At 34.3% G+C, this 17,580-nt stretch overlaps 1 long non-coding RNA gene across 1 annotated transcript; it reads left to right on the forward strand.

Annotated features, from left to right (window-relative positions):
• The first annotated feature begins 1,746 nt into the window (after window positions 1-1,746).
• Window positions 1,747-3,828, forward strand: LOC144408037 (uncharacterized). Its single transcript, XR_013467792.1, has 2 exons — window positions 1,747-2,092; window positions 3,049-3,828. It is a non-coding gene; the product is annotated as an uncharacterized LOC144408037 (long non-coding RNA).
• Window positions 3,829-17,580: the final 13,752 nt, after the last annotated feature.

The raw sequence follows: 17,580 nt of genomic DNA on the forward strand, positions 1-17,580 counted from the left end.
GTCCCACCTGGTAAATGGGTTCTTTAGAGTGGCTGTATTGACAGCATTGCCCATTAAAGGGGTAGACTTCATCCTGGGAAACGACCTAGCTGGTGGCAGAGTTGTACCAGTCCCTGAATTGGTAGACAGCCCCGATTTGCATTTGGGGTCTGACAACATGGCAGAGATACATCCTGGCACATTTCCAGCTTGCGTGACTACCAGAGCCCACACAAAGAGATATGGCATTGATTTGTCTGACACTTTTCTGGTAACAGAACCGGTTCCTGACGCTATTGTGAGCGAGGTTCAGCCTGCTGATGATACTGGGTCTACCCTCACAAGTCGCGAGGGGGTTGAACTGCCAGCCACCAGGGACGATTACATTGCAGCCCAAAGAGCAGATGTCACCCTGGTGAAATGTTATTCAGCTGTTCTTAGCCAAGAAGAAGCTAAGAGAAAGCAAATGGCCTACTTTCTCGATAATGGCCTGTTGATGCGTCGCTGGACTAGGGGAGGTTCAGAAGAGATGGATTGGAGTGAGACTTACCAGGTCGTGGTACCTACATCCCATCGTTTTCAGGTACTGTCCTTGGCCCATGATCACCCATGGTCAGGTCACCTGGGGATCACCAAAACCTACGATAGAGTCCTCAGACATTTCTTTTGGCCAGGACTCAAAACTGATGTTGTTAACTATTGTCGTACTTGTCATGTGTGTCAAGTCGTTGGAAAACCGAACCAAGTGATTCCTCCCGCTCCCCTCTGCCCTATTCCAGTAATGGGTGAGCCGTTTGAGAGAATTATTGTCGATTGTGTCGGGCCATTGCCAAAAACTAAGACTGGAAATCAGTTTTTACTAACCGTAATGTGTGCTTCCACTAGGTTCCCCGAGGCCATCCCACTACGAAGGATAACTACCCCAATAATCACAAAGGCTCTGGTAAAATTCTTTTCATTGTTTGGTCTGCCAAAAGTAGTTCAAACCGATCAAGGCACCAACTTCATGTCAAAAGCCTTTGCCCAAGCACTCGGAACGTTAAACATTAAACATGTGACGTCTAGTCCCTACCATCCAGAAAGCCAAGGGGCACTGGAAAGATTTCACCAGACGATGAAGTCCATGTTGCGAAAACACTGTCACGAATCGGAGAGGGATTGGGATGACAGTGTACCACTAGTTATGTTTGCTGCCCGCGAAAATGTACAGGGGTCCCTAGGTTTCAGTCCTGCTGAATTAATTTTTGGACATGAGGTTAGGGGCCCTTTGACAGTTCTTAAAGAACAACTAGTCGTACCCGAGCAGAAGGTCCGAAGTATTCCGGACTACGTCCACAAGCTCAAGGAGCGCCTCCAGCTAACTTGTTCTTTAGCTAGGGAGGCCCTGACCTCTTCCCAGGCAAGGATGAAGAGAAGATATGACCAGCGCGCAATCACACATTTGTTTAAGCCAGGTGATAAAGTTTTGATTCTTTTACCTTTATCTGGTTCTGCTCTCTCCACTAAGTTCTCCGGTCCTTATGTAGTGGAGAAGAAGCTCAGTGACACAAATTATGTGGTTCAAACCCCGGACCGCAGGCGAAGAAATAGGGTGTGCCATGTGAACATGATGAAACGCTACCACCTCCGAGAAGTTCACCCAGGGTCATCAGAGGCCCAGGAGTCAACGACGGTGTCACCTGTTGCAGCTGTTTCCATGGTGGGCTCTCCTGTCGATGGTAATGAAGACGGGTTGGTGATGCGCAATGCGGCATCAATAGGGGCCAGACTAACTAATACTGAGGTATTGTCGCAACTGCCCCACAACTTGTCTCATCTCCCTGTTGACCAGAGGAATGACATTATGACACTTATTGGTGATTTTCCGTGCCTGTTCCGTGACACTCCCACCCAAACATCTGTCATAACGCATGACATTGTCTTAACCAGCCCTACGCCGATCAAACAACGAGCTTATCGGGTAAATCCAGTTAAGAGAGCGGCCATGAGAGAGGAGGTTGACTATCTTGTGCAGAATGGATTTGCAGTGCCAAGTTCCAGTCCATGGAGTTCCCCCTGTCTCTTGGATACAAAGTCTGATGGGAGTTATCGGTTCTGCACTGACTTTCGCAAGGTAAATGCCGTAACTGTCCCGGATGCACATCCATTACCACTGATCGACGACTGCATTGATGAAATTGGTCCTGCAACATATGTAACTAAACTTGACATGTTGAAGGGATACTGGCAAGTTCCTTTAACCCCACATGCTTCAGCAGTTTCAGCTTTTGTAACACCTGACTGCTTCCTCCAGTACACCGTCATGCCATTTGGTATGTGTAACGCTCCTGCTACTTTTCAAAGGCTGATAAATTCAGTCCTTGGGGATGTTCCACACTGTAGAGCGTATCTCGACGATATTGTCATCTATTCCAGTGAGTGGGGTGAGCACATGACTACCTTGAGAGAAGTATTCGGCCCTCTCCTAAACGCATCCCTTACGCTCAATCTTGCCAAATGTGAGTTTGGAAAAGGAACTGTCCTCTATCTTGGTCAGCAGGTTGGTCGAGGACAGGTTTGTCCCGCGGATGCAAAGATCTCTGCGATTAGAGCGTTCCCCGAGCCAAAAACCCGGCGAGAGCTGCGTCGATTCCTTGGAATGTCGGGATATTATCGACGGTTTTGCAAAAACTTCTCCTCTGTAGCGGCTCCGTTGACCTCGTTAACCAGTCCAGCAAAACCCTTTGTATGGTCTAATGAGTGCAAACAATCTTTTGAGAGCCTAAAAGGTATAATGTGTTGCACTCCTGTGCTGAAGGCCCCGGATTTCATGTTGCCTTTCAAGTTGGAGGTTGATGCCAGCGCAGTTGGAGCTGGTGCAGTTCTTCTGCAGGAGGATGCCAACGGCATCGACCACCCTGTGAGTTATTTCTCACGGAAATTCAACAGGCATCAGCTTGGGTATTCAACAATAGAGAAGGAGGCTCTGGCCCTGTTGTTTGCTCTACAGCATTTTGAGGTTTATCTTGGGTCTAGTGAAAAGCCTGTTCAAGTATTCACCGATCATAACCCTCTTGTATTTCTTTCCAGGATGCATAACTACAACCAACGTCTGATGCGTTGGTCTCTCATTGTTCAGGACTACAATCTTAACATCGTGCATAAAAAGGGGTCTGAAAATGTTCTTGCTGATGCCTTGTCTCGTGCGGTATAGTTATGTTCCCCTATTAATTTAGATCGTAACTTTATGGGAGATTGTTTTTGTGGCATTCATTTTTTTTCTGAGCTTATATGGGTGGGGGTGTTACATGCCAGACGGGGACGGTCTGCATGTGTTCTTGTCGTTCTCCCTCCTGCTCATTGGTTTCTCTCCCCCAGTGATTATGCTGATTGGCCAACTCCAAACACAGGTGGAAAGCAATCAGCAGTTCCGGTGGCAGTCCATAAAGGAAGACTCCTGAGAAGTGAAGTGGGTGTGTTCTGTGCTGCGGGCTGGTGGCCAGTCTTCCTGTACATGAGCTTTAGCTGGCTGCTGGCAAAACTGGAGTTTGGTAAGGTGGAGGTTGAGGACCTTAGTAAGTTGGGGTACCCTGTACATTCTTGCACGTAGGTATACCTTTGTATAGACACACTAGGTGTAGTGGTTGTTGCCTCCTGTGTAACGTTTTCCTTTAGTCCTTTTTAGAGAAGCAGGTAAGGTATTTTGTTTGACTTGTTTTGGATGAAGAGCCAGTGGTGAGCTAGGCCTCGTTTTGTTATATTCATTTCATTTGTTTGGCACAACCTGTAGGTCCCATCTTCCACCATCTCCCTCCCTCTTGTTGGGACCTTCTTTTTGTGTAAGAATAAAAACTAGAAAGACACCTTTTACCCTGACTCTGTCACCTTTCTTTGATTGTTGTTTTACTGTCCTGGAGTCTACAAAAGGGCCGTAACACTTGCTTTCTACAATATTGCGAGGAAAACAAAAGGAGTGATCTTCATAGGGAACCTGTGGGCTAATGGTTGGTGAAAGAAAAGATATTCAAAAAAATAATCAAAAAAATATTCATGAAAATAATCATGAAAATATTCATGAAAATATTCACGGAAATATTCATGAAGATATTAACGGAAATATTCAAGAAATATTCAAAGGGAGGATTCATTACAAAGATTATATGTGATAAGGGGAGAAGGAAACCTGTGTTTGCCACGTATCTTGCTTTCTACAATATTGCAAGGAAAACAAAAGGAGTGATCTTCATAGGGAACCTGTGGGCTAATGGTTGGTGAAAGAAAAGATATTCAAAAAAATAATCAAAAAAATAATCAAAAAATATTCATCTAAATATTCATGAAAATATTCATGAAAATATTCATGAAGATATTCATGAAGATATTCACGGAAATATTCAAGAAATATTCAAAGGGAGGATTCATTACAAAGATTATATGGGATAAGGGGAGAAGGAAACCTGTGTTTGCCACGTATCTTGCTTTCTACAATATTGCGAGGAAAACAAAAGGAGTGATCTTCATAGGGAACCTGTGGGCTAATGGTTGGTGAAAGAAAAGATATTCAAAAAAATAATCAAAAAAATATTCATGAAAATAATCATGAAAATATTCATGAAAATATTCACGGAAATATTCATGAAGATATTCACGGAAATATTCAAGAAATATTCAAAGGGAGGATTCATTACAAAGATTATATGTGATAAGGGGAGAAGGAAACCTGTGTTTGCCACGTATCTTGCTTTCTACAATATTGCGAGGAAAACAAAAGGAGTGATCTTCATAGGGAACCTGTGGGCTAATGGTTGGTGAAAGAAAAGATATTCAAAAAAATAATCAAAAAAATAATCAAAAAATATTCATCTAAATATTCATGAAAATATTCATGAAGATATTCATGAAGATATTCATGGAAATATTCAAGAAATATTCAAAGGGAGGATTCATTACAAAGATTATATGTGATAAGGGGAGAAGGAAACCTGTGTTTGCCACGTATCTTGCTTTCTACAATATTGCGAGGAAAACAAAAGGAGTGATCTTCATAGGGAACCTGTGGGCTAATGGTTGGTGAAAGAAAAGATATTCAAAAAAATAATCAAAAAAATAATCAAAAAAATAATCAAAAAATATTCATCTAAATATTCATGAAAATATTCATGAAGATATTCATGAAGATATTCATGGAAATATTCAAGAAATATTCAAAGGGAGGATTCATTACAAAGATTATATGTTATAAGGGGAGAAGGAAACCTGTGTTTGCCACGTATCTTGCTTTCTACAATATTGCGAGGAAAACAAAAGGAGTGATCTTCATAGGGAACCTTTGGGCTAATGGTTGGTGAAAGAAAAGATATTCGAAAAAATATTCATGAAAATATTCATGAAAATATTCACGGAAATATTCATGAAGATATTCACGGAAATATTCAAGAAATATTCAAAGGGAGGATTCATTACAAAGATTATATGGGATAAGGGGAGAAGGAAACCTGTGTTTGCCACGTATCTTGCTTTCTACAATATTGCGAGGAAAACAAAAGGAGTGATCTTCATAGGGAACCTGTGGGCTAATTGTTGGTGAAAGAAAAGATATTCAAAAAAAAAATCAAAAAAATATTCATGAAAATATTCATGAAAATATTCATGAAAATATTCACGGAAATATTCATGAAGATATTCACGGAAATATTCAAGAAATATTCAAAGGGAGGATTCATTACAACGATTATATGTGATAAGGGGAGAAGGAAACCTGTGTTTGCCACGTATCTTGCTTTCTACAATATTGCGAGGAAAACAAAAGGAGTGATCTTCATAGGGAACCTGTGGGCTAATGGTTGGTGAAAGAAAAGATATTCAAAAAAATGATCAAAAAAATATTCATGAAAATAATCATGAAAATAATCATGAAAATAATCATGAAAATATTCATGAAAATATTCACGGAAATATTCATTAAGATATTCACGGAAATATTCAAGAAATATTCAAAGGGAGGATTCATTACAACGATTATATGTGATAAGGGGAGAAGGAAACCTGTGTTTGCCATGTATCTTGCTTTCTACAATATTGCGAGGAAAACAAAAGGAGTGATCTTCATAGGGAACCTGTGGGCTAATGGTTGGTGAAAGAAAAGATATTCAAAAAAATAGTCAAAAAATATTCATGAAAATATTCACGAAAATATTCATGAAGATATTCATGGAAATATTCAAGAAATATTCAAAGGGAGGATTCATTACAACGATTATATGTGATAAGGGGAGAAGGAAGCCTGTGTTTTCCACGTATCTTGCTCTCTACAATGTTGCGAGGAAAACAAAATGAGTGATCTTCATAGGGAACCTGTGGGCTAATGGTTGGTGAAAGAAAAGATATTCAAAAAAATAGTCAAAAAATATTCATGAAAATATTCACGAAAATATTCACGAAAATATTCATGAAGATATTCATGGAAACGTTCAAGAAATATTCAAAGGGAGGATTCATTACAAAGATTGTATTTGATAAGGGGAGAAGGAAACCTGTGTTTGCCACGTATCTTGCTTTCTACAATATTGCGAGGAAAACAAAAGGAGTGATCTTCATAGCGAACCTGTGGGCTAATGGTTGGTGGAAGAAAAGATATTCAAAAAAATTATCAAAAAATATTCATCAAATTATTCATCAAAATATTCACGAAAAAATTCACGAAAATATTCACGAAAATATTCATGAAGATATTCATGGAAATATTCAAGAAATATTCAAAGGGAGGATTCATTACAAAGATTATATGTGATAAGGGGAGAAGGAAACCTGTGTTTGCCACGTATCTTGCTTTCTACAATATTGCGAGGAAAACAAAAGGAGTGATCTTCATAGGGAACCTGTGGGCTAATGGTTGGTGAAAGAAAGATATTCAAAAAAAAAATCAAAAAAATATTCATGAAAATATTCATGAAAATATTCACGAAAATATTCACGGAAATATTCATGAAGATATTCACGGAAATATTCAAGAAATATTCAAAGGGAGGATTCATTACAAAGATTATATGTGATAAGGGGAGAAGGAAACCTGTGTTTGCCAAGTATCTTGCTTTCTACAATATTGCAAGGAAAACAAAAGGAGTGATCTTCATAGGGAACCAGTGGGCTAATGGTTGGTGAAAGAAAAGATATTCAAAAAAATAATCAAAAAAATAATCAAAAAATATTCATCAAATTATTCATTAAAATATTCACGAAAATATTCACGAAAATATTCATGAAGATATTCATGGAAATATTCAAGAAATATTCAAAGGGAGGATTCATTACAAAGATTATATGTGATAAGGGGAGAAGGAAACCTGTGTTTGCCACGTATCTTGCTTTCTACAATATTGCGAGGAAAACAAAAGGAGTGATCTTCATAGGGAACGTGTGGGCTAATGGTTGGTGAAAGAAAAGATATTCAAAAAAATAATCAAAAAATATTCATGAAAATATTCACGAAAATATTGATGAAGATATTCATGGAAATGTTCAAGAAATATTCAAAGGGAGGATTCATTACAAAGATTATATGTGATAATGGGAGAAGGAAACCTGTGTTTGCCACGTATCTTGCTTTCTACAATATTGCGAGGAAAACAAAAGGAGTGATCTTCATAGGGAACCTGTGGGCTAATGGTTGGTGAAAGAAAAGATATTCAAAAAAATAATTAAAAAAATAACCAAAAAAATAATCAAAAAATATTCATCTAAATATTCATGAAAATATTCATGAAGATATTCATGGAAATATTCACGAAAATATTCATGAAGATATTCATGGAAATATTCAAGAAATATTCAAAGGGAGGATTCATTACAAAGATTATATGTGATAAGGGGAGAAGAAAACCTGTGTTTGCCACGTATCTTGCTTTCTACAATATTGCGAGGAAAGCAAAAGGAGTGATCTTCATAGGGAACCTGTGGGCTAATGGTTGGTGAAAGAAAAGATATTCAAAAAAATAATGAAAAAATATTCTTGAAAATATTCATGAAAATATTCATTAAAATATTCATGAAAATATTCACGAAAATATTCATGAAGATATTCATGGAAATATTCAAGAAATATTCAAAGGGAGGATTCATTACAAAGATTATATGTGATAAGGGGAGAAGAAAACCTGTGTTTGCCACGTATCTTGCTTTCTACAATATTGCGAGGAAAACAAAAGGAGTGATCTTCATAGGGAACCTGTGGGCTAATGGTTGGTGAAAGAAAAGATATTCAAAAAAATTATCAAAAAATATTCATCAAAATATTCATTAAAATATTCACGAAAATATTCACGAAAATATTCATGAAGATATTCATGGAAATATTCAAGAAATATTCAAAGGGAGGATTCATTACAAAGATTATATGTGATAAGGGGAGAAGGAAACCTGTGTTTGCCACGTATCTTGCTTTCTACAATATTGCGAGGAAAACAAAAGGAGTGATCTTCATAGGGAACCTGTGGGCTAATGGTTGGTGAAAGAAAAGATATTCAAAAAAATAATTCAAAAATATTCATGAAAATATTCATGAAAATATTCATGAAAATATTCACGAAAATATTCACGAAAATATTCACGAAAATATTCATGAAGATATTCATGGAAATATTCAAGAAATATTCAAAGGGAGGATTCATTACAAAGATAATATGTGATAAGGGGAGAAGGAAACCTGTGTTTGCCACGTATCTTGCTTTCTACAATATTGCGAGGAAAACAAAAGGAGTGATCTTCATAGGGAACCTATGGGCTAATTGTTGGTGAAAGAAAAGATATTCAAAAAAATAATCGAAAAAATAATCAAAAAATATTCATCAAAATATTCATTAAAATATTCACGAAAATATTCACGAAAATATTCATGAAGATATTCATGGAAATATTCAAGAAATATTCAAAGGGAGGATTCATTACAAAGATTATATGTGATAAGGGGAGAAGGAAACCTGTGTTTGCCACGTATCTTGCTTTCTACAATATTGCGAGGAAAACAAAAGGAGTGATCTTCATAGGGAACCTGTGGGCTAATGGTTGGTGAAAGAAAAGATATTCAAAAAAATAATCAAAAAATATTCATGAAAATATTCATGAAAATATTCACGAAAATATTCACGAAAATATTCACGAAAATATTCATGAAGATATTCATGGAAATATTCAAGAAATATTCAAAGGGAGGATTCATTACAAAGATAATATGTGATAAGGGGAGAAGGAAACCTGTGTTTGCCACGTATCTTGCTTTCTACAATATTGCGAGGAAAACAAAAGGAGTGATCTTCATAGGGAACCTATGGGCTAATTGTTGGTGAAAGAAAAGATATTCAAAAAAATAATCGAAAAAATAATCAAAAAATATTCATCAAAATATTCATTAAAATATTCACAAAAATATTCACGAAAATATTCATGAAGATATTCATGGAAATATTCAAGAAATATTCAAAGGGAGGATTCATTACAAAGATTATATGTGATAAGGGGAGAAGGAAACCTGTGTTTGCCACGTATCTTGCTTTCTACAATATTGCGAGGAAAACAAAAGGAGTGATCTTCATAGGGAACCTGTGGGCTAATGGTTGGAGAAAGAAAAGATATTCAAAAAAATAATCAAAAAATATTCATGAAAATATTCACGAAAATATTGATGAAGATATTCATGGAAATATTCAAGAAATATTCAAAGGGAGGATTCATTACAAAGATTATATATGATAAGGGGAGAAGGAAACCTGTGTTCGCCACGTATCTTGCTTTCTACAATATTGCGAGGAAAACAAAAGGATTGATCTTCATAGGGAACCTTTGGGCTAATGGTTGGTGAAAGAAAAGATATTCGAAAAAATATTCATGAAAATATTCATGAAAATATTCACGGAAATATTCATGAAGATATTCACGGAAATATTCAAGAAATATTCAAAGGGAGGATTCATTACAAAGATTATATGGGATAAGGGGAGAAGGAAACCTTTGTTTGCCATGTATCTTGCTTTCTACAATATTGCGAGGAAAACAAAAGGAGTGATCTTTATAGGGAACCTGTGGGCTAATGGTTGGTGAAAGAAAAGATATTCAAAAAAAAAATCAAAAAAATATTCATGAAAATATTCATGAAAATATTCACGGAAATATTCATGAAGATATTCATGGAAATATTCAAGAAATATTCAAAGGGAGGATTCATTACAAAGATTATATGTGATAATGGGAGAAGGAAACCTGTGTTTGCCACGTATCTTGCTTTCTACAATATTGCGAGGAAAACAAAATGAGTGATCTTCATAGGGAACCAGTGGGCTAAATGTTGGTGAAAGAAAAGATATTCAAAAAAATTATCAAAAAATATTCATGAAAATATTCACGAAAATATTCACGAAAATATTCACGAAAATATTCACGAAAATATTCACGAAAATATTCACGAAAATATTCATGGAAATATTCAAGAAATATTCAAAGGGAGGATTCATTACAAAGATTATATGTGATAATGGGAGAAGGAAACCTGTGTTTGCCACGTATCTTGCTTTCTACAATATTGCGAGGAAAACAAAATGAGTGATCTTCATAGGGAACCAGTGGGCTAAATGTTGGTGAAAGAAAAGATATTCAAAAAAATTATCAAAAAATATTCATGAAAATATTCACAAAAATATTCACGAAAATATTCACGAAAATATTCACGAAAATATTCATGGAAATATTCAAGAAATATTCAAAGGGAGGATTCATTACAAAGATTATATGTGATAAGGGGAGAAAGAAACCTGTGTTTGCCACGTATCTTGCTTTCTACAATATTGCGAGGAAAACAAAAGGAGTGATCTTCATAGGGAACCTATGGGCTAATGGTTGGTGAAAGAAAAGATATTCAAAAAAATAATCAAAAAAATAATCAAAAAATATTCATCAAATTATTCATTAAAATATTCACGAAAATATTCACGAAAATATTCATGAAGATATTCATGGAAATATTCAAGAAATATTCAAAGGGAGGATTCATTACAAAGATTATATGTGATAAGGGGAGAAGGAAACCTGTGTTTGCCACGTATCTTGCTTTCTACAATATTGCGAGGAAAACGAAAGGAGTGATCTTCATAGGGAACCTGTGGGCTAATGGTTGGTGAAAGAAAAGATATTCAAAAAAATAATCAAAAAATATTCATGAAAATATTCACGAAAATATTCACGAAAATATTGATGAAGATATTCATGGAAATGTTCAAGAAATATTCAAAGGGAGGATTCATTACAAAGATTATATGTGATAATGGGAAAAGGAAACCTGTGTTTGCCACGTATCTTGCTTTCTACAATATTGCGAGGAAAACAAAAGGAGTGATCTTCATAGGGAACCTGTGGGCTAATGGTTGGTGAAAGAAAAGATATTCAAAAAAATAATCAAAAAAATAATCAAAAAATATTCATGAAAATATTCATGAAGATATTCATGGAAATATTCAAGAAATATTCAAAGGGAGGATTCATTACAAAGATTATATGTGATAAGGGGAGAAGGAAACCTGTGTTTGCCACGTATCTTGCTTTCTACAATATTGCGTGGAAAACAAAAGGAGTGATCTTCATAGGGAACCAGTGGGCTAATGGTTGGTGAAAGAAAAGATATTCCAAAAAATAATCAAAAAATATTCATGAAAATATTCACGAAAATATTCACGAAAATATTGATGAAGATATTCATGGAAATGTTCAAGAAATATTCAAAGGGAGGATTCATTACAAAGATTATATGTGATAATGGGAGAAGGAAACCTGTGTTTGCCACGTATCTTGCTTTCTACAATATTGCGAGGAAAACAAAAGGAGTGATCTTCATAGGGAACCTGTGGGCTAATGGTTGGTGAAAGAAAAGATATTCAAAAAAATAATCAAAAAAATAATCAAAAAATATTCATCAAATTATTCATTAAAATATTCACGAAAATATTCACGAAAATATTCATGAAGATATTCATGGAAATATTCAAGAAATATTCAAAGGGAGGATTCATTACAAAGATTATATGTGATAAGGGGAGAAGGAAACCTGTGTTTGCCACGTATCTTGCTTTCTACAATATTGCGAGGAAAACGAAAGGAGTGATCTTCATAGGGAACCTGTGGGCTAATGGTTGGTGAAAGAAAAGATATTCAAAAAAATAATCAAAAAATATTCATGAAAATATTCACGAAAATATTCACGAAAATATTGATGAAGATATTCATGGAAATGTTCAAGAAATATTCAAAGGGAGGATTCATTACAAAGATTATATGTGATAATGGGAGAAGGAAACCTGTGTTTGCCACGTATCTTGCTTTCTACAATATTGCGAGGAAAACAAAAGGAGTGATCTTCATAGGGAACCTGTGGGCTAATGGTTGGTGAAAGAAAAGATATTCAAAAAAATAATCAAAAAAATAATCAAAAAATATTCATGAAAATATTCATGAAGATATTCATGGAAATATTCAAGAAATATTCAAAGGGAGGATTCATTACAAAGATTATATGTGATAAGGGGAGAAGGAAACCTGTGTTTGCCACGTATCTTGCTTTCTACAATATTGCGTGGAAAACAAAAGGAGTGATCTTCATAGGGAACCAGTGGGCTAATGGTTGGTGAAAGAAAAGATATTCCAAAAAATAATCAAAAAATATTCATGAAAATATTCACGAAAATATTCACGAAAATATTGATGAAGATATTCATGGAAATGTTCAAGAAATATTCAAAGGGAGGATTCATTACAAAGATTATATGTGATAAGGGGAGAAGGAAACCTGTGTTTGCCACGTATCTTGCTTTCTACAATATTGCGAGGAAAACAAAAGGAGTGATCTTCATAGGGAACCTGTGGGCTAATGGTTGGTGAAAGAAAAGATATTCAAAAAAATAATCAAAAAAATAATCAAAAAATATTCATCTAAATATTCATGAAAATATTCATGAAGATATTCATGGAAATATTCAAGAAATATTCAAAGGGAGGATTCATTACAAAGATTATATGTGATAAGGGGAGAAGGAAACCTGTGTTTGCCACGTATCTTGCTTTCTACAATATTGCGAGGAAAACAAAAGGAGTGATCTTCATAGGGAACCTTTGGGCTAATGGTTGGTGAAAGAAAAGATATTCGAAAAAATATTCATGAAAATATTCATGAAAATATTAACGGAAATATTCATGAAGATATTCATGGAAATATTCAAGAAATATTCAAAGGGAGGATTCATTACAAAGATTATATGTGTTAAGGGGAGAAGGAAACCTGTGTTTGCCACGTATCTTGCTTTCTACAATATTGCGAGGAAAACAAAAGGAGTGATCTTCATAGGGAACCTGTGGGCTAATGGTTGGTGAAAGAAAAGGTATTCAAAAAAATAATCAAAAAATATTCATGAAAATATTCATAAAAATATTCATTAAAATATTCATGAAAATATTCACAAAAATATTCATGAAGATATTCATGGAAATATTCAAGAAATATTCAAAGGTAGGATTCATTACAACGATTTTATGTGATAAGGGGAGAAGGAAACCTGTGTTTGCCACGTATCTTGCTTTCTACAATATTGCGAGAAAAACAAAATGAGTGATCTACATAGGGAACCAGTGGACTAATGGTTGGTGAAAGAAAAGATATTCCAAAAAATATTCATGAAAATATTCATGAAAATATTCATGAAAATATTCATGAAAATATTCATGAAAATATTCATGAAAATATTCATGAAAATATTAACGGAAATATTCATGAAGATATTCATGGAAATATTCAAGAAATATTCAAAGGGAGGATTCATTACAAAGATTATATGTGTTAAGGGGAGAAGGAAACCTGTGTTTGCCACGTATCTTGCTTTCTACAATATTGCGAGGAAAACAAAAGGAGTGATCTTCATAGGGAACCTGTGGGCTAATGGTTGGTGAAAGAAAAGATATTCAAAAAAATAATCAAAAAAATAATCAAAAAAATAATCAAAAAAATAATCAAAAAAATAATCAAAAAATATTCATCTAAATATTCATAAAAATATTCATGAAGATATTCATGGAAATATTCAAGAAATATTCAAAGGGAGGATTCATTACAAAGATTATATGTGATAAGGGGAGAAGGAAACCTGTGTTTGCCACGTATCTTGCTTTCTACAATATTGCGAGGAAAACAAAAGGAGTGATCTTCATAGGGAACCTGTGGGCTAATGGTTGGTGAAAGAAAAGATATTCAAAAAAATAATCAAAAAAATAATCAAAAAATATTCATGAAAATATTCATGAAGATATTCATGGAAATATTCACGAAAATATTCAAAGGGAGGATTCATTACAAAGATTATATGTGATAAGGGGAGAAGGAAACCTGTGTTTGCCACGTATCTTGCTTTCTACAATATTGCGAGGAAAACAAAAGGAGTGATCTTCATAGGGAACCTGTGGGCTAATGGTTGGTGAAAGAAAAGATATTCAAAAAAATAATCAAAAAATATTCATGAAAATATTCACGAAAATATTCACGAAAATATTGATGAAGATATTCATGGAAATGTTCAAGAAATATTCAAAGGGAGGATTCATTACAAAGATTATATGTGATAATGGGAGAAGGAAACCTGTGTTTGCCACGTATCTTGCTTTCTACAATATTGCGAGGAAAACAAAAGGAGTGATCTTCATAGGGAACCTGTGGGCTAATGGTTGGTGAAAGAAAAGATATTCCAAAAAATAATCAAAAAATATTCATGAAAATATTCACGAAAATATTCACGAAAATATTGATGAAGATATTCATGGAAATGTTCAAGAAATATTCAAAGGGAGGATTCATTACAAAGATTATATGTGATAAGGGGAGAAGGAAACCTGTGTTTGCCACGTATCTTGCTTTCTAAAATATTGCGAGGAAAACAAAAGGAGTGATCTTTATAGGGAACCTGTGGGCTAATGGTTGGTGAAAGAAAAGATATTCAAAAAAATAATCAAAAAAATAATCAAAAAATATTCATCTAAATATTCATGAAAATATTCATGAAGATATTCATGGAAATATTCAAGAAATATTCAAAGGGAGGATTCATTACAAAGATTATATGTGATAAGGGGAGAAGGAAACCTGTGTTTGCCACGTATCTTGCTTTCTACAATATTGCGAGGAAAACAAAAGGAGTGATCTTCATAGGGAACCTTTGGGCTAATGGTTGGTGAAAGAAAAGATATTCGAAAAAATATTCATGAAAATATTCATGAAAATATTCATGAAAATATTAACGGAAATATTCATGAAGATATTCATGGAAATATTCAAGAAATATTCAAAGGGAGGATTCATTACAAAGATTATATGTGTTAAGGGGAGAAGGAAACCTGTGTTTGCCACGTATCTTGCTTTCTACAATATTGCGAGGAAAACAAAAGGAGTGATCTTCATAGGGAACCTGTGGGCTAATGGTTGGTGAAAGAAAAGATATTCAAAAAAATAATCAAAAAAATAATCAAAAAATATTCATCAAAATATTCATGAAAATATTCACGAAAATATTCACAAAAATATTCATGAAGATATTCATTGAAATATTCAAGAAATATTCAAAGGGAGGATTCATTACAAAGATTATATGTGATAAGGGGAGAAGGAAACCTGTGTTTGCCACGTATCTTGCTTTCTACAATATTGCGAGGAAAACAAAAGGAGTGATCTTCATAGGGAACCAGTGGGTTAATGGTTGGTGAAAGAAAAGGTATTCAAAAAAATAATCAAAAAATATTCATGAAAATATTCATTAAAATATTCATTAAAATATTCATTAAAATATTCATGAAAATATTCACAAAAATATTCATGAAGATATTCATGGAAATATTCAAGAAATATTCAAAGGTAGGATTCATTACAACGATTTTATGTGATAAGGGGAGAAGGAAACCTGTGTTTGCCACGTATCTTGCTTTCTACAATATTGCGAGAAAAACAAAATGAGTGATCTTCATAGGGAACCAGTGGACTAATGGTTGGTGAAAGAAAAGATATTCCAAAAAATAATCAAAAAATATTCATGAAAATATTCACGAAAATATTCACGAAAATATTGATGAAGATATTCATGGAAATGTTCAAGAAATATTCAAAGGGAGGATTCATTACAAAGATTATATGTGATAAGGGGAGAAGGAAACCTGTGTTTGCCACGTATCTTGCTTTCTACAATATTGCGAGGAAAACAAAAGGAGTGATCTTCATAGGGAACCTTTGGGCTAATGGTTGGTGAAAGAAAAGATATTCGAAAAAATATCCATGAAAATATTCATGAAAATATTCATGAAAATATTAACGGAAATATTCATGAAGATATTCATGGAAATATTCAAGAAATATTCAAAGGGAGGATTTATTACAAAGATTATATGTGTTAAGGGGAGAAGGAAACCTGTGTTTGCCACGTATCTTGCTTTCTACAATATTGCGAGGAAAACAAAAGGAGTGATCTTCATAGGGAACCTGTGGGCTAATGGTTGGTGAAAGAAAAGATATTCAAAAAAATAATCAAAAAAATAATCAAAAAATATTCATCAAAATATTCATGAAAATATTCACGAAAATATTCACAAAAATATTCATGAAGATATTCATTGAAATATTCAAGAAATATTCAAAGGGAGGATTCATTACAAAGATTATATGTGATAAGGGGAGAAGGAAACCTGTGTTTGCCACGTATCTTGCTTTCTACAATATTGCGAGGAAAACAAAAGGAGTGATCTTCATAGGGAACCAGTGGGTTATTGGTTGGTGAAAGAAAAGGTATTCAAAAAAATAATCAAAAAATATTCATGAAAATATTCATAAAAATATTCATTAAAATATTCATGAAAATATTCACAAAAATATTCATGAAGATATTCATGGAAATATTCAAGAAATATTCAAAGGTAGGATTCATTACAACGATTTTATGTGATAAGGGGAGAAGGAAACCTGTGTTTGCCACGTATCTTGCTTTCTACAATATTGCGAGAAAAACAAAATGAGTGATCTACATAGGGAACTAGTGGACTAATGGTTGGTGAAAGAAAAGATATTCCAAAAAATAATCAAAAAATATTCACGAAAATATTCACGAAAATATTGATGAAGATATTCATGGAAATGTTCAAGAAATATTCAAAGGGAGGATTCATTACAAAGATTATATGTGATAAGGGGTGAAGGAAACCTGTGTTTGCCACGTATCTTGCTTTCTACAATATTGCGAGGAAAACAAAAGGAGTGATCTTCATAGGGAACCTGTGGGCTAATGGTTGGTGAAAGAAAAGATATTCAAAAAAATAATCAAAAAAATAATCAAAAAAATAATCAAAAAATATTCATCTAAATATTCATGAAAATATTCATGAAGATATTCATGGAAATATTCAAGAAATATTCAAAGGGAGGATTCATTACAAAGATTATATGTGATAAGGGGAGAAGGAAACCTGTGTTTGCCACGTATCTTGCTTTCTACAATATTGCGAGGAAAACAAAAGGAGTGATCTTCATAGGGAACCTTTGGGCTAATGGTTGGTGAAAGAAAAGAT

This window comes from Gasterosteus aculeatus, chromosome 5 (assembly GCF_964276395.1).
Source record: "Gasterosteus aculeatus chromosome 5, fGasAcu3.hap1.1, whole genome shotgun sequence".
In the NCBI taxonomy this organism is placed as follows: Eukaryota; Metazoa; Chordata; class Actinopteri; order Perciformes; family Gasterosteidae; genus Gasterosteus; species Gasterosteus aculeatus.